Source organism: Gopherus evgoodei, chromosome 1 (genome assembly GCF_007399415.2).
Source record: "Gopherus evgoodei ecotype Sinaloan lineage chromosome 1, rGopEvg1_v1.p, whole genome shotgun sequence".
Taxonomy (NCBI): Eukaryota; Metazoa; Chordata; order Testudines; family Testudinidae; genus Gopherus; species Gopherus evgoodei.
In genome coordinates, this window is record NC_044322.1 from 366,029,523 (window position 1) to 366,048,903 (window position 19,381).

A 19,381-nucleotide genomic window follows, 5' to 3' on the forward strand; every position below is an offset into this window, starting at 1 on the left:
GCCGCTGGATAAAGGGAGTGGGAGCGATGACTCAGATTCTCAGCTAGGCAATTCCACTGGGGGAGCTTATCAACCAGGAAAGTTCCCCATGACCTTGAGACCATCCCCTACTCATATAGAGGTTACATCCTACCAAGGAAACTAACATTATTAATGCTATCCCAGCCATCTTCTTAGAGACAGGATAATTTTTGGGACAAAGAGAGTAACAAGAATTCAAAAGAGCTCGTTAGGTCCCTCAATCCTTCTTTCTTGCTTTCTTTCAAGACATCTTGCTTCACAAACACGTGCAGTGACATTCCACACACCGTGCACAACAGCTGTAACAAGCCAGACATAAGGCAGTGCGCTGACTCTACAGTGCTGATCCAATCACCACTGTCATGTCCTTCCCAGGAGCAATTCTCAGCTCTTTCCCTCAGGAAAGCAGAGTGGAATCTTCGAGTGCAGCTGACACTGGAGGTGGCGATGGGGGCACATGTGCTGATAGAGGTTTCTAATGTTATGGAGGATTATACTGTTACCGGTGTGCCAGTGGTTAGGGGAGATTATAGTGTTATGGAGGCCAATACAGTTAGGACGAGCTCCATGGTCACAGGGGCCTATATGGTTGTTGGGGAAAACAGGGCTGGGGGGATTGGGATGGGGTCATCGGGACCTAAATGGAAATTGTAAACCACGTTGCGCTCACCAGGCATCTCCATGGGAACAGGAAGAAGCAGGAAATGAACGGTAAGATACAGATTCACCTCTGATCCCATAGGCCTGGCTTTGAGAAGGGTTGAGTGCACCAAACTCCATGTGAAATAATGAGAGAGCTGCATTTCATCAGCACCTCTGTAAACATTCCTCATGTTTGCCATGTTACCCTTGATCGGTTTTGTCTAATGCCTTCCTGGTTATGGGTTTCCTCTGTTATCACCCCACCGGGCCTGATTCTCAACTACACAATGGGTATTACACCACGCTGTAAAGTGCAAAGGAGGCAGGGGCCATAAGGTGGATGTTACCTACATCTACCATGACTTGAGTGAGTGCCTCTTTCCCATGCCAGAGCACTGTCAAAAGGCTTTAGTGTCAATGAGAATTCAGCCTGGTGATCTCCTCTCCATGGATATGGACCGTTTCTTTCTGCCTTTTGACTTTCTAACAGCAGCTGCATAAAGATAATGCAAAGGAGGTGTGAAGCAGACACATTGACTTTTATTTTTGAAACTGGGTTCTTTTGAAGAGTTGCATGTGTTTGGGGGAACTGAATGGGAAGAGGAAGGGAAGGGGAAGCGGAAGGGGGGCCAGGAACCACTCTGGGTCAGGTCCACTTTTTATGTGGGCCTGACTCCCCGCCCCTCCTCTTACCCATGAGGCTCTACCCTCGTCTGGGCCAGAAGCAGGAGCAGGGTCAGAGTAAGAAGCACACAGGCAGCTGTGGGGAACCTTGAGCCCACCATCTACCATGGATGGGGTGCGGGATTCGGGGCTACAGGCTGGGGTCTGCTTTCAAGCCCCCCAACTCTGGCAGATGGGGGTGATGGGCTCCCTGTTCTGGCTCCAGCTTTGGTTTGGCCAGGGGGGCGGGGCTTTGGGGAATAGGAGGGGCACGAGTGGGACCACATTGGGGATGGGTCCTCGTAGCCCTTCCACTATTAGGAAGAGTCTGTTACCGTTGGCCTACAGTGAAGTATGTGATCTTGTGGCCACTTTTCTTTTCCTTATGAAAACCTGCAAAGACTCTCAGAGACTCTTAACACAAACCATATGATTGATCTTCTTGAAACTAAAGGGAACGTAAATGAAGAGAAAATGTGTCACTAAGTCTTTGCAGGAAAAGATTCTATCTACCAGGGCTTTGAAAATTACAACTGCAGAAGTGCCAGCAGCACAAGGAGGAATTTCATCCAACACGATTTTTAAGCAAGGAGGGAGGAACAAGGAGAACCAGAAGACTGATATTATGATGCAACAGAGTTTTTAATGCAAATGAAATTAGCAGTACACAGTTACAGAAAGAAATAATACAGAGCAGAAAGCATATATTTCCAGTGTTTCAAGAAGAGTTGTGACCCATCACATGCCTCAGTGGGGCTCATTTCAAACACGATGATCTGTTTGCTTTGTTGCAGCTGCAGAGATTGAGAAAGAAGTCCCCTTTGTAACCATTATAAGATCTTTGTCTTATTCCAGTTGGTCGGATATGAGACGAAGCAAAATAGACTATGCAGCCTTTCCATTAGACATCTGGCCAGAGCAAAGATCAAGGTGAGGCACTAAAGGTACATACTGATGGAAAGGTAGAAAATGTGGTGCCTAAAAGGGACTTAAAGTGATACTAAACATAAACGCTGCCTATTTGAAGGCTGCTGTTCCTTCACCCTGCAGGGTCAGTGTAAACAGCCTGCGTGTAATTCAGAATGAGTCCACATGTGAAAGAGAGAATCAGCACGCGGGTGGGAAAGCCTTGGCAGAAAGAGTCCTAAAGCGTAACATTAGAAATGCAGCACGGCTGTCAGGCCAAGGTGCTGAGCACACAGAGCTCCCACTGGGTTCAGCTGGAGCCCTGTTTGCCCAGCACTTCTGAAAGCCATGCCCATAGGCTCAGGAGTGAATTTGTATCTTGCTGTTAAATTCCTGGTTCTTCCTTCTTTTATGGGTGTTCCTGCTGGGTTTAACATGGCCCACAATATCCACCAAGAGACCTACGGCCATATCCCCCATACCCCCATAATCCCCCGGAACCATAAAGGCCCGGGTAACCGCAGTGTCCCCCATGGCCCAATAATCCCCCATAACCGTAATGGTCACTATAACCACCTAACCTCCCTAAACCATACAAGCCTCCGTAAAGGCCTCCATGGCCACGCAACCCCCCCCAACCAAATGAGCCCCCCAAACCGGCTCCCACCACAGGTGCTCCTACGGCTGCTACTTCACTCTGCTGAGGGAAATTGCTGAGAATTGGTCCGGGGATGGTCACAACAACCGGTGAGGGTCTGATCACCACTTCAGAGTCAGGGCACTGCCTAACGCACGGCTCGTTGGAGCTGCCAGTAACTGGACTAGGCCGGGCCACCCCGCATTCTGGATACCACAGGCTGGAGACAGTCATCTTTCTGGGGTGGAGGTAAACCTGCAACACACAAGAGGGATGAGAGTAAAGAGAAGGTAGAAGTGCTGGTGGAAGAAAGGATTCAAAGCTCGGTTACAATGGTAGTGAGGTCAGCATGGGGCCCGAGAGAGAGAGAGGAGGAGTGGAGTTAGTCTCTTTGTATTTGTTCCTATTTGGTCTTTCTACCTCTCTTGTCCATTTGTCCACTTGCAGTAAGCGTCCCTCCCAACCGGTCCCTTTGAGCCCCTCTCAATGACTTTGTCTGTAAAACACAGACTGGAATAAGAGAGACATGAAATTACATCATCTCAGGAGAAGCAGCTTCAATGGGTATTTCTGTTCAGGAGAACATAGGAATTACTCAACCGGAGCACTCCACTTGTCAGCTTCATCTGTCTCTTGTCTCCAGTACTGAGGCGTAGCAGCTGGTACAGAATAAAGTAGAAGACTACTGAATTGGACCTTTCTGGACTAACCTAGGAAAGTTTCTTCCAAATCCACCTAAGTGAAAAAAGGTTAAGGGACTTTCTAAAGTTACTGAATAGATTTCAGTGCCCTAAATCTATTTCCAGTTAATAGGTAATATGTTTTCCAATTGTTCTTCAAGTCTCTCCTTTAGCTTAAGCTCATGAATCCACCAGCGTCTGCAACTTACTAATGACACAAGATAGTTATGGAAGAACTCCGTGATCCCTGATAAAAATCACAGCGAGAACATGCAAGATTTCATCTTAATTGAAAAGAGGCCCTACTGTGATATTTCTGGGGTTAGAAAGAGATTGAGTGGAATTGGACTTACCCAGTTCACCAAGGAGATGAAGTTCAGAGAAGTGTTTAGAAGAGTGCTGTGTGGTGAGCACTTTTATACAGTTCCTAGGACTGCTTGTACGATCTATGATGGTGTTTGTGGAGGAGGTCCTAATTAGTTACCAAACAAACTTGATTGCCTTCATAAATCCTCTTTTTAATGGAGCTGTTTTCCTCAGCGTTGGTGATTATTGGGCTAATCTCAGCCTCAGAGGGTGTGACATGCGTGTTGCACTCTTCAGTTGTCTTTCATCTTAAAATTTTTTAGGCCAACTGCATTTCTTTTTTCATTCCAATGACTTTATTGCTGCTCCAATGAGAATGAAGGTCAAGGTGATTCTGAGCGGCATCAGTAGCACAAGTGGGTGTCATCAAAGGAATCCAGTTTGGTCCTTTCAATTCATGCTGGTCATGGTTAGGGGCATTGGGCAGTACATTCTAAATGTTTCATTTTTCTCCATTCTCACCACCTCTGTTCCTAGCAGGTCAGATCCAATCCGCTTTGAATCAATGGGAATCATTCAATTGCCTCCAGTATATTTTCTGTCAGGACTCTAAGTCTGAAATTCACTCTTTACCAGGGGGATAGTACAATGCCTATGAACAACAGGTGCCACAGGACTCTCCCTCTGAACAATGTTTAGTCCCATTTTAAACTTTCAAACTCGGTCTTAGCAGAGGCTTAAGCCCTCACAGATTTTAATAAATACCAAATTCAAAACTACATTTGAATGAATATGAAATAGACCCAAAATGTGTGGCTTTTAATCATGACCTGATTAAGGGAATGACATGAAAAACCTTGGCCTATATTTTGTGTAAAGTGACTGTGTGACTCATTACAGAGGTGTCTAATGCCCACAACAATATATTGATATTCTAGGAACACAACCCTTTGCATGTGTGAAACACCAATGAGTGTTTGTGAGGGGCTTTGAAATCTTGAGTTCTGAGAATGCTGAAGAACTTCCAGCCTTAACATCCTCACTCTGTCTGTTTGATAGGCCTACAGAAAGAGATACATTGAGGTGACGGTCAGACACAGGGGTCAGTTGCAGAAACAGAAATACAACCCAGTATTTCTGACGCATCCTGCCACAGGCTGAGCTCTAGGTTGATCCCTGTTATAGCATGTTACAAGACAAGGTTAGTAACATGTCTGATTAAAAAATGTTTGCATCCTTGGATCTCAGCGTCAGGAATAAAAACCTGGCTAATATTGTGATCCACTTGAACGGTGGCTTTTTTATACTTGAGGATAATACTTCTCCAAAGGAATTACAAGTCTATCAATTTTCCAAAGGCGTAGTAACCTTGTAAATATTAAGTTGGGGTTTATTTTTGACTCTGCCAATAGCTCCCAGTCTGACCTTCACCTGAATGTGCCTCGATTTACCTCTGTAGCAAAAGCTATAATTGTAACTTTCAGGGTGGATTGTCTGAGGCTTCCTCTGATCTAAGCATTTCAAAGCACTTTTTACTGAGATTAGATCTTCCAACACTGAAGATTAGATTCACTTTAAAAATGCATGTCAAGGTCACAAATATCATTCCAGTGCTCAGTCTGTGTTTCCCAGCCTTTGAAATTGGGGCTCTTTGATTTTTGTTTCATGGAACTTTGCATTTTCTTTTTATATATATTTTAAAATTTAAGGGATGGGGAGGGATAGCTCAGTGGTTTGAGCATTGGCCTGCTAAATCCAGCATTGTTAGTTCCCCCCTTGAGGGGGCCACTTAGAAATCTGGGGTAAAATCAGCACTTGATTCTGCTTGTGAAGACAGGGGGCTAGACTCAATGATCCTTTGGGGTCCCTTCCAGCTCTCTATATTTTTTGAAGGGTAGCTACTGAACCAGTGTAAAAGGGAACAGTTCCATCAACTTCAGATTGAAGGAACACACTTTATCTAGTCGAGGTTAGAGAAATCTTGTTGCAAGTGTCTCTCTTTGTGCATATTTGGCACCTCTACCCCCTAGTTCTCAAAGCTATGGGTGGTGTTTAAACCTCCAGCTGGGAGAGGTTAGCCTCTACCGCACCATTTCCACCAGAGGCCCCACCACTTCCACCCAAGGCCCTGCTGGAGCTAATCTCCCACCCCCTCCAAGCTGAGAGCCACCCCTCTTCCCCCCAGTGCAGACACCAACCCAGTCCTGCAGCTAGCCCCCTCAGCCCCAATGGAGTGCTGGTAGGGAGAGCAATGGGCAGCCCCAACCTCCTCAGCAGAGGAGGGTAAGGTGGGTGGCATGTGGCCCCAGCCCCAGAGTGCAGGAAGGCGGGTGGTTAGTGGCCCCTGCCCTAGAGCACTAGGGGGCTGGACTTGGATCTGGGAGGACTCTAGCCACGACTGGATGAAGGGAATGTCAGGGAAGGGAGTGGGGTCACGCTTGATTGTTTGGGAAGGCAACGCCTCCCACCTGCCTATGCAACCCATCACCTATGCTCAAAGCCAACGAATAGGGAAACCAATGGGAAACATCAGGTACTGCATCTCCACCCATGAGCAGCCAAGAGAAGTGGGTTTTGTGAGAGACTTCAGATAATAAAGCAAAGGAAGAAGCACAGCACTGACAGTTAAGGATTCCTTCTTCAAACGATCAGAGAGCTGTGGGATGAGACTGGATTAATTGGAAGTCTGACCAACCTAGTGCATTCTGCAAGACCCGTCTCCCACACAAAGATTTTCAGACAGACACAGAATGATTTTTAAATTGGAAAATACACCCCCACCAGGATTTCTTCTAACTCGAGCAGCATTAAATGTCTTCCCTCAGTTGTAAAGCACAGACCATCACTGAAGTCTAGGGAACTCTACTGATGTCCGCTGGCTCAGTATCTGCCTCTTGAGCTTTGTAAAAGAATGTTTGCTAAAGAAAGGGAAATGCAAAGCTCCTTGTACCTCTTTCTGTAGGCCTATCAAACAGACAGAGTGAGGATGTTAAGGCTGGAAGTTCTTCAGCATTCTCAGAACGCAAGATTTCAAAGCCCCTCACAAACACTCCCTGGTGTTTCACACATGCAAAGGGTCGTGTTCCTAGAATATTAATATATTGTTGTGGGTATCAGACACCTCTGCAATGAGTCACACAGTCACTTACACAAACTATAGGCCAAGGTCTCTCATGTCATTCCCTTAATCAGATCATGATTTAAAGCCACATATTTTGGGTCTATTTCATATTCATTCAAATGTAGTTTTTAATTTGGTATTTATGAAAATCTGTGAGGGCTTAAGTCCCTGCTAAGACCGAGTTTGAAGGTTTAAAATGGGACTAACATTGTTTATAAGGACAAAGAGTCCTGTGGTACCAATTGTTCATTTAAATCATACTATCCCCTTGCCAAAGAGTGAATTTCAGACTTAAAGTCCCCACAGGAAACATACTGGAGGCAAAGGGGGGTACAAAGGGGATTGGATCTGACCTGCTAGGAATAGAGGTGGTGAGAATGGAGAAAAATGGCATATTTAGAATGAACTGCCCAATACCCCTAACCATGACCAACATGAACTGAAAGGACTAAATTGGATTCCTTTCATGACACCCACTTGTGCTTAGGGTGACCAGATGTCCTGATTTTATAGGAACAGTCCCGATTTTGGGGTCTTTTTCTTATATAATCTCCTATTACTCCCCACCACTTGTCCCAATTTTTCACACTTGCTGTCTGGTCACCCTACTTGTGCTACTGATGCTGCTCAGAATCGCCTTGACATTCATTCTCATTGGAGCAACAATAAAGTCATTGGAATGACACAAGAAATGCAGTTGCCCTAAAAAAATTTAAGATGAAAGACAACTGAAGAGTGCAACATGCATGTCACACCCTCTGAGGCTGAGATTAGCCCAATAATCACCAACGCTGAGGAAAACAGCTCCATCAAAAAGAGGATTTATGAAGGCAATCAAGTTTGTTTGGTAACTAATTAGGACCTCCTCTTTTCATTTCAGATGGAATCATGCATGTTCTCACTGTGATTTTTATCAGAGATCATGGTGTTCTTCCATAATTATCTTGTGTCATTACTGAGTTGCAGACACTGGTGGATTCATGATCTGAAGCTAAAGGAGGGACTTTAAGAACAACATTTACAATTGGGGAAACATATTTCCTATTAATTGGAAATAGATTTAGGGCACTGAAATCTTTTCAGTAACTTTAGAAAGTCCCTTAGCCATTTTTCACTTAGGTGGATTTGGAAGAAACTTTCCCAGAAAGGCCCAATTCGGTGGTCTTCTACTTTATTCTGTAGCAGCTGTTACGCCTCAGTACTGGAGACAAGAGACAGATGAAGTTGACAAGTGGAGTGCTCCGGCTGAGTAATTCCTATGTTCTCCTGAACAGAAATACTCATTGAAGGTGCTTCTCTTCAGATGATGTAATTTTATGTCGCTCTTATTCCAGTCTGTGTTTTACAGACAAAGTCATTGAGAGAGGCTGAAAGGGGCTGGTTGGGAGAGAAGCTTACTGAAAGTGGACAAGTGGACAAGAGGCATAGAAAGACCAAATAGAAACAAATACATGAGCACAAACCAAGAGACTAACTTAGTGATCCCCAACCTTTTGTCTGGTGGACGCCAGACGAAGGACCACTGTGCTGGTGGAGCACCCGCCGAAATGCCGCCGAATTTTGGCAGCATTTTGGCGGCAACACCTCTCGATGACTCCACTTGCCGTTGACAAGCGACGTCATTGAGAGGCGTCACTCCCGAATTTCAGCAGGGACGCCTCTCGATGACGTCTCTTGCCATCGACAAGTGACGGCATCGAGAGTCGTCGCCACCGAAATTCACGAGCGACACCTTTCGATGACCTCGCTTGTCAACAGCAAGTGATGTCATCAAGAGGCCTCACCGCTGAAATTCGGGGGCAAAGCCTCTCGATGACGTCACTTGTCAACGGCAAGTGGAGTCATCGAGAGGTGTTGCCGCCGAAATGCCCTCCTCCTCTCTCTCTCTGGCCCCATACTGACCTCACTACAATTGTAACTGAGCTTTGAAACCTTTCTTCCACCAGCACTTCTACCTTCTCTTTACTCTCATCCCTCTTGTGTGTTGCAAGTTGACCTCCACCCCAGAAAGATGACTTTCTCCAGCCTGTGCTATCCAGAATGCAGGGTGGCCCGGCCTAGTCCAGTTACTGGCAGCTCCAAGGAGCCGTGCGTTAGGCACTGCCCTGACTCCGAAGTGGTGATCAGACCCTCACCGGCTGTTGTGACCCTCCCCGAATCAATTCTCAGCAATTTCCCACAACAAAGCGAAGTGGCAGCTGTAGGAGCACCTGTGGTGGGAGCCGGTTTGGGGGGCTCATTCGGTTTGGGAGGATTGTATGGCTATGGAGGCCATTATGGAGGTTTAGGGAGATTAGGTGGATACAGGGGCCCTTAGGGTTATGGGAGATTATTGGGCTATGGAGGACACTGCGGTTACCCAGGCCTTTATGGTTATGGGGGATTATGGGGATACAGGGGATATGGCCACAGGTATCGTGGTGGATATTGTGGGCCATGTTAAACTCAGCAGGAACATCCATGGAAGAAGGAAGAACCAGGAAATGAACAACAAGATTCAGATTCACCCCTGATCTTTTGGGCATGGCTTTCAGAAGTGCTGGGCAAACAGGGCTCCAGCTGAACTCAGTGGGAGCTGTGTGCGCTCAGCACCTTGGGCTCACAGCCGTGCTGCCTTTCTAATGTTACGCTTTGTGATTCTTTCTGCTAATATTTTCCCAGCCATGTGCTGATTCTTTTATTTGCAGGCTGTTTACAGGGATCCCACAGTATGAAGGGAACAGCAACCTTAAGATAGGTATCATTTACATTTATTATAACTTTAAGTCCCTTGACAGGAAAAAGAGACCTTGCTGTCAAGGAGAATTAGGCCCCACATGTTCTTTCCTTTCCATCAATAAGTACTTTTAGCACCTCACTTTGACTTTAGCTATGGGCTAATGGAGAAGCTGCATAGTCCTCTGCTTTTATTTTGCTTTGTCTCATTTCCCACAGACTGGGGTAAAACAAGGAACTTAAAATGGTTACAAAGGAGACTTGTTTGTCGATCTCTGCAGCTCCACCAAAGCAAACAGAACATGAAATGTGCCCCACTGTGGCGTGTAATCGGTCATAGCCCTTCTTGAAACACTGGAAATACATTCTTTCTGCTCTGTAGTATTTCTTCCTGTAACTGTGTACTGCCAATTTCATTTGTATTAAAAACTCTGCTGCATCATAATATCAGTCTTCTGGTTCTCCTTGTTCCTCCCTCCTTGCTTAAAAATCGTGTTGAATGAAATTCCTCCCTATGTAGCCAGCAGCTCCGGGCACTTCTCTAGTTGCAATTTTCGGAGCCCTGGGTAGATAGAGTCTTTTCCTGCAAAGACTTAGAGACAGATTTTCACTTCATGTACATTTTCCCTTTAGTTTTAAGAAGACCAATCATACATTTTGCATTGGGAGTCTTTGCAGGACAGTGCCCCAGGTTTTCATAAAGAAAAGAAAAGTGGCCAAGAGATCACATACTTAATGCAATGTTAACTGTAGACCAAGGGTGATGGATTCTTCCTATTAGTGGGAGGGCCACGAGGTCCCACCCCTCCATGGGCCCACTCCTGCCCCTCCTCTTCCCCCAAAGCCCTTCCCCCCGGCCAAACCGAAGCTGGAGCCAAGCCAGGGAGCCCAGGCCCCTCCACCTGCCAGGGCAGAGGGGCCCTAGAGCAGCCCCCAGCCCATGTCCCTGATTCCTGGGCCCCCTACACATGACTGGTGGACCATCCGCTGTTCCCCACCGCTGCCCGTGCAGCTCTCACCCTGAAGCGACTCCCACTTCTGGTCTTGACTGAGGGCGGAATCTCATGGGTTAGAGGAGGGGCAGTGGGCCGGGCTGGAACAAAAAGTGGACCACAACCCATAGTGGTTCCTGCCTCCCCCCACCCACCCCAAGTTTTGTACCAGAGGTCTTCTCATATCGCAAGCCTTGGCCCCGGACAGAGCTTGAGAGTGGAATGTGAGAAGTTCTGTGCTGCTCTCAGCTTCTACCCTTGGGACGGGGGGTTTGTTTATAAACAGAGGCAGGATGATTAATATAACAAAAGGCTTGTCATTAAATTAAACTAAGGATCATTATATCACAGGGGTAGCAGTGTTAGTCTGTATCCACAAAAACAACGAGGAGTCTGGTGGCACCTTAAAGACTAAAATATTTATTTGGGCATAAGCTTTTGTAGGTCAAAAACCCACTTCGTCAGATGCATGGAGTGAAATTTTCAGATTCAGGCATAAATATATATTGGCACATGAAGAGAATGGAGTAACCTTACAAGTGGAGAACCAGTGTTGAAAGCCAATTCAGTCAGGGCAGATGTAGTCCACTCCCAAGAAGTGATGAGGAGGTGTCAATACCAAGAGAAGGAAAATTGCTTTTGTTGAAGAATGGTTACATTTAAGTCTGTTATTGAGTGTCCAGGAAGACTGAAGTGTTCTCCTACTGGCTTTTGTACATTACCATTCCTGATGACTGATTTGTCTCCCTTTATCCTTTTACATAGACTCATAGACTCATAGACTCTAGGACTGGAAGGGACCTCGAGAGGTCATTGAGTCCAGTCCTCTGCCCTCATGGCAGGACCAAATACTGTCTAGACCATCCCTAATAGACATTTATCTAACCTACTCTTAAATATCTCCAGAGATGGAGATTCCACAACTTCCCTAGGCAATCTATTCCAGTGTTTAACTACCCTGACAGTTAGGAACTTTTTCCTAATGTCCAACCTAAATCTCCCTTGCTGCAGTTTAAGACCATTGCTTCTTGTTCTATCATTGGAGTCTAAGGTGAACAAGTTTTCTCCCTCCTCCTGATGACACCCTTTTAGATACCTGAAGACTGCTATCATGTCCCCTCTCAGTCTTCTCTTTTCCAAACTAAACAAACCCAATTCCTTCAGCCTTCCTTCATAGGTCATGTTCTCAAGACCTTTAATCATTCTTGTTGCTCTTCTCTGGACCCTCTCCAATTCTCCACATCTTTCTTGAAATGCGGTGCCCAGAACTGGACACAATACTCCAGCTGAGGCCTAACCAGCACAGAGTAAAGCGGAAGAATGACTTCTCGTGTCTTGTTTACAACACACCTGTTAATGCATCCCAGAATCACGTTTGCTTTTTTTGCAACAGTATCACACTGTTGACTCATATTAAGCTTGTGGTCCACTATGACCCCTAGATCTCTTTCTGCCATACTCCTTCCTAGACAGTCTCTTCCCATTCTGTATGTGTGAAACTGATTGTTCCTTCCTAAGTGGAGCACTTTGCATTTATCTTTATTGAACTTCATCCTGTTTACCTCAGACCATTTCTCCAATTTGTCCAGATCATTTTGAATTTTGACCCTGTCCTCCAAAGCAGTTGCAATCCCTCCCAGTTTGGTATCGTACGCAAACTTAATAAGCGTACTTTCTAAGCCAACATCTAAATCGTTGATGAAGATATTGAACAGAACCGGTCCCAAAACAGACCCCTGCGGAACCCCACTTGTTATACCTTTCCAGCAGGATTGGGAGCCATTAACAACTACTCTCTGAGTACGGTTATCCAGCCAGTTATGCACCCACCTTATAGTAGCCCCATCTAAATTATACTTTCCTAGTTTATCTATAAGAATATCATGCGAGACCGTATCAAATGCCTTACTAAAGTCTAGGTATATCACATCCACCGCTTCTCCCTTATCCACAAGGCTCGTTTTCCTATCAAAGAACGCTATCAGATTAGTTTGACACGATTTGTTCTTTACAAATCCATGCTGGCTATTCCCTATCACCTTACCACCTTCCAAGTGTTTGCAGATGATTTCTTTGATTACCTGCTCCATTATCTTCCCTGGCACAGAAGTTAAACTAACTGGTCTGTAGTTTCCTGGCTTGTTTTTATTTCCCTTTTTATAGATGGGCACTATATTTGCCCCCTTCCAGTCTTCTGGAATCTCCCCCGTCTCCCATGATTTCCCAAAGATAATAGCTAGAGGCTCAGATACCTCTTCTATTAACTCCTTGAGTATTCTAGGATGCATTTCATCAGGCCCTGTTGACTTGCAGGCATCTAACTTTTCTAAGTGATTTTTTACTTGCTCTTTCCTTATTTTCTCTTCTAAACCTACCCTCTTCCCGTAAGCATTCACATACAGGTACTACACTAGTTTCCTTGTTAGGATGTAACCTGTGTGTGGGGGGGGGGGGTTGGTGCCACTATTATGTGTGGGGGGCAGGATGGATAGCTCAGTGATTTGAGCATTGCCCTGCTAAACCCTGGGTTATGAGTTCAATCCTTGAGGGGGGCATTTGGGGATTGGTACTTCTTTGAGCAAGGGGTTGGACTAGATGATCTCCTGAGTTCCCTTTCAACCCTAATGGTCTATGATCATGGGGAACTTTCCTAGCTTATTCACTCCCCCAATGGAATTGGCTAGCCAAGAATTTGAGTCCTCAATCCCACTCCCTTTACCCAGAGGCTGTCTGATGTCAAAGCTCCCCTTCCACTCTCCTGTGTGGCAGAAACCTTGTAACCCTGAAAAGGCTGGGCCCAGGATTCCTGAGGTTCTTGACTCGCAGTCTTGTCATGGACACTTAGGACAGGGGTAGGGTGTCCCCACTCCTGCTGCTCTCTTCACACCAGATCCTTCACTGATCACCACATATAGTTCAAAGCAAAAACAATTTATTAAACAGCAACTAATAAATAAATAAGGAATAAATTAGACAGGTTAAAGGAACAAGTCACCCCACCCTGTGGGCTGAGGGACACCACACACAGCCGTCTCTGCAGTGTCAGGGCAGTTCACAGTCTGTTCCCCCCGCCCAGTCCCTGGCCGTGCTGCAGAGACGCTGCGGGTCGGACACTTGCTCTGGCGCTTCCCACACGCCCTCAGGCTCCAGGTGGCAGGACCCTTCTTCCCAGCATCAGGCCCCCGTCAGTGTCATGATCCCCATCTTGGCTGGTGGCGTCTCCCTGTGCTGGACCCTCTGCCCAGGGTCCCCCCCACTCACCCAGCTGCTCAGCGCACCCGGCTCCGGACGGCCCCGGCCCCAGCCCCAGCCCCAGCCCCACTCTGCCCCAGCCTGGCTGCGGCTCTGCCTCCAGCTCAGCTCTGCTCTCTGGGCTGCTCCTCTGGCCCCTCAGGCTGCTGCGGCTCCGCTCAGCTCAGCTCTGGCTGCTGCTCTCCCCTTAGCTGGGCCCGCGCTGGCTGAGGCAGCTCCAGCTCACACGGAGGACGGGACCCCGGGCTCCTGACTCCCTCATTGGCCTGCCTGCCCTGTCGATCAGGCTGGCCAGCAGCATTAGGCTCTCCCCATTGCCCCTGGGGACTGTCAGTCTCAAGATCCCTGATTTCTCATTGGTCCTTCACCTTCCTTTTGGTCTTCAGTGCTGGAACATCTAATCCTAGTAAAATGTTATTACTACTTCAGTAATTCATCTCTTTGGCTGTTTAACTCCTGATGAGTGTTTGTGAAGTGCTTTGAAATGCTCAGATCGGAGGAAGCCTCAGACAACCCACCCTGAAAGTTACATTTCTACCAGTTTGCCATGGAGGTAAAGGGAGGCACATTCACGTAAAAGTTAGACAGGGATTGACTGGCAGAGTCAGAAATGAACCCCAACAGTTTGGCTACTCGTTCTCAAAACTAACCTGTATCGCCTAAACCATACTGGACACTTCCAGATACATCACTAATCTGAGAGTAACTCTTAGAGAGGCTCATTTTGGCATTTTTTCAGTTTTGTTTTGATGATTTTCGGGTGAACTCTTGGGTGAAACATCTTCTCTTCTAAGTGTGAACAATGATCTACCATTGAGAGTCTTGCAATGCACCTTTACTCCCTCTATTTGTAGTTGCTTCCTTACTGGTGGGTATTTCTGTTGTACTGTGGGTACTGTGCTTTATAATTGATTATCTTTTGGCTGTATACATTGTATGGTTGATTGTAAGAATTAAGGTATTAGACTAAATGAATAGAATAGTGGATACCAGTATTAGCCATTTTCTTTTTATTCATACCTTATAAGTAACAGACAGGATCGTGTTTCTGACTATGTTAGTTAGATTAGAGAAATATTGGAGGCCCAGGCCCCCATGTGACAAAAAACAGTTACAAGATTTAGTAATGTCTAATTTACAATGTCTTTCTTGTTCAACATAAAACATTGCTATTTGTTACCTTTTGAAGGTCTCTGCAAAGAACTGTTTGGGTGAATGAGGAATGCATGCATCAGGAAGAGATAAGGTGTGAAGGCCATTGTTGAAGCCAGATGGTCAAAGGAGGGGGAGTGAAGAGACTTAATGAGACTTATCAACGCCAGAGAACCATCAACGCTCATCCATGATTGAGGAAGGGCAGATTGGCGACCCTAATGTGAAGGCTAGCACCCTTAAACACAAGATAATTGATTAAATCTAAACCAGGTCAGGATGACCCTTCTGGAGGCGTTTTGGAATGGAAGAAGCCATCAAAAGTTAACTCCAATTAAAGAGTAACTGGACAGAAAAGGACACAGCAAAATCCATAGACTCCAATGAAAAGAAAGGACTATAAGAACAGTGTGCTTTGCCATGGAACTTTGGGTTCGTCTTGCCAACCACTCCAGGAGAATTGGATCACAACCGACAGAGCCTGGCTCCCCTCTGCGACCAATCTGGCTGGCCATTAGATTGATCCAGACTCTGGACTGGTAACGATAACATCGACTGGCGGGACTGTGTGCATGGTGTGTGTGTCTGCGTGTAACTGAAAAGCATATACTAACTGCTGTATTCTCAATAAATGTGGCGTATTGCCTTCTCTCCTATAAAAGATCTTGTGTGATTTCTATAAGCATAACATTTACACTTGAGAAGAATTAAATTCTTTTCTATCAAAATATTCCCCAGCTTGAATTGTATACTGAGATTTTTATTCCTACATTACACATGAAGAAGCTTGAAATGTACATACTTGTAATTCCTTTGGATCTTTATTATTCTCATTCAGAAAGAAGGCAATGTTGAAGAGATATACTACTCTGTACTTCATTCCACAAAGCTGGAAGAATTCTTTACCATTCTGTCACTGTGACCCATCAGAGAGATGTGATTCCAAGGACAGAAAAAGTAGTGGACTTGTGGAGGACAGGATAGCGGGTTCCTGACTCGCTCATTGGTCTGCCTGCCCTGTCAATCAGGCTGACCTGCAGCGGTGGACTCTTGCCATTGCCCCTGGGGACTGCCAGTCTCAGGATCCTGATTTCTCATTGGCCCTTCACCATTCTTTTGGTACTGGGAGAGGGCCATGAAACCCCCCTCACTGAGCTTTAGGAAGGGGCCAACAGAACCCTGACATCTACTGACAAACGAGTTCAGTCCAGTATCGCAAGGCGGTGCTTTGGTTTGTAATCCTTCGTGAGTCACCAAACTTGCTGATTAATAAAAAAAAGGGGTTTTGAAATCAAAACAAAACACAAACCCCCAGCTCCTCCCCTGGTGTAAATCTGCTCTCATCCACTGGCTTCACTGCAGCTACACTAAATTGGACCAGATGAGGATCTGCAGCTAGATTCACTTCTGAATGTGAGAACGTAGCAATTACTATGCTGGAAGGGACAAGTGGCCCATCTAATGCAGTACCTTGTCTCATTACTATAACTCACTGGCTGCTACAGAAGAAAACAGAAGAACAATGAATTAGCCCTTTATGGAGGAAACTTAGGGAATTTCTTCCTAAGCCATTTATCAAAAATTGGGGGTGAGATTTTTCGGAAATCCTTAAGGGATTTGAATGCCCAAGATCCAACTAAAATCAATAGGCTCCAGTGTCACAACTGCATGTCTTTGTCTGACAATCCAGGCCTTAACTTCTAAACTATGGAGAAACCAACACCTGCAACTCAATAACAGAAAAATAATTGAAAAAACCCAAACCCTTCCCATTGTTTTCAATCACAGAGTGTCTGTGCAAGATTCAGTCCTAAATTAAATTCAATTCAGTCCCTAGCACATTGTCTGTATGGTTATGGAGAAAGTGAGTTCAACAGGACTTCTGAAGTTCTCATCGGAAAACTAGATCAAGCTGTTAGAAGGCCCCCGAGTCAGGAGTGTTTTTAGACAGTTTTTTAGGCTGCAGGAGCCCTTGAGAGGCCCTTTTGTTCCTGAAGGCCCAATTAGTTAAAAATCAAACTTTGAGTAACTCCTTCAACTGATGTAATTCTTTTCCCTCTGTCTTTTGGAGAATCATTTTCTCTCTAACTCCACATGGTATGAGAGGCATATTAAACCCTTCAGCTCTATTTCCTCTGAAAATGTTATGGGCCAGCTACATTCCTGCCATCATTCTCCTGACTTTACTGATGCTACAATGGGAACTGTCCAATGCAGTTCAGGAGCAGTGATGAGCATGGGGTGAGTAAATCACTAGGATTGATTTTATTGCTGACTCGGCCACTTGCTCCCTGTGTAACCTTCACCTCAATGTGCTTGTCCACCTCCACATAAACCAGATCTCATAGTGATATTATGCTCCATGATCACAGACTCTCTCAAATCAAAGGACTTCAAAGCACTGCAGGCTCATTAGAGTTGTGTGTGTGCACAGGGTCCAATTATTTTAACAACATTTTTTTTTTGGTGGGAATAGATGTCCCCAAATTATGGATTAGGATTCAAGGATTCTAACAATAGTTATTTTGGTGGCCTTTGACAAACCCTTCTCTCGGTCTCTACCTCCCAGAGCTCTTCACTCAGAGCCTGTCCTGGGGAGGGTTGGTTGGGAACTCACTGGCTGCTTGCAGAGTCCCAGGCTCCTGCTTTCCCATCCAGGTAGGAGCGACCTGTAGAGCAAATAATGCAGCGGTCACACATGTCCCCAGAGATGATGCCCTGAGCCCAAAAGGACACAGAGACACTCTAAGCTAGGCTAGATAAAGTGCATTCCTCCAAGCTGATGGATGCAACTGTTCCCTTTCACACTGCTTCAGTATCTACCTTTAAACTTCAAAATATGTATAAAAGGGAAATGCAAAGGTACAAGGAATGAAAATCAAAGAGCCCCAATCTGAAAGGCTGGGAATCACAAACTGAGCACTAGAGTGACACTTGAGACCTTGACATGCATTTTTGAAGTGAATCTAATCTTCAATGAGGGAACATTTAATCCCAGTCAAAATTATTACTACTTTAGTCATTCATCTCATTGGCTGTATAACACTTGATGAGCATTTGTGAAGCACTTTGAAATGCTTAGATCGGAGGAAGCATCAGGCAACCCACCCTGAATGTTATAATTATACCTGTTTGGCATGGAGGTCAAGGGAGGCACATTCCGGTGAAAGTCAGACGGGGAGCGATTGACAAATGCTTCAGAGGTTTAGGCACAAAGCCGTACACGGACAGTCACTAGTGCAGAGATAGCCTTAGAGTAAAGTAATCATGGCACTTTTCACATCTCAAGTCAAGATGACTGATGCAAAAGCTCTTAGAAAAATCACCACTCAGTCTGGCTTGTCGCCTGGTTCTCTGGGAGGAGACGGCAGAGACAGCTACTTTAACTTGGCAGAGATTCCCGAGGAGAAAATCAATGTTGAAACTACCTTTTCCTTACAGCGGGTTAAGTTGTTTGGACTCCCCCCTGCCCCAACCAGGACATCCTCTCTCTCACACGCACACACCCCTGTGCTGCGCAGCCCCAGGATCCCTGCTGCTTGGCAGGGGACAGATGAATGGACAGACATAGAGGCAGACTGATTTTTACTTGCTGTTTCAGAAATCTGCGTTAGAAGCCCAGTCACAGACCCTTTCACTGTGGTTCCTCGAACGTCAATAAAAACATTGAGTTGTAACTCTGGTCACTGCGGGGTGCAGCAGAGGAGGCTGCACACATGGGAGGAATGTTGGAAGGGTTCGGTATGAGCACAGGAACCACAGTGGTGCGGCTTCACCAATGCACGCCACACAAACAGACAGAGAGCAATGGATTGCACGATTTCCATCAATGAAAAATAAGTTCACGTTACTGCAATCCTCTTGTTCTTCATACTGGAAATTTAGCCACACAAAGAGAGAGGAATATATGCGTGGGGAGGTTGGCCACCGTTTTAACTAACCAGTTGGGGGTTATGGTTCCTGCAATGGCATCAGTCTCTCCAGAGAATATTCATTCACAACCTGGATCTCTGGGTAAACATTCAGAACAACCTCCTCTTTGTCTGCCTGGGCTCCTCCGTGGTCCCTCCTGCCTCACTGGCCTGTTGGACAATAAGTCTGGCTGGGGTTAGCTCAAGTCCTCCCAGACCAACTTCCTTGGCCTTCCTGTACAGGAGCCTCAAGTGCTTCATCAGCTCCATGCACCACCACCCTGCAGACAACAAACCCCATTAGTTGGGACCACTCATGTCAAACACTAACCTGTATCTCCTGAACCCTATTGGATGCTCCCAGATACATCACTAACCTGAGA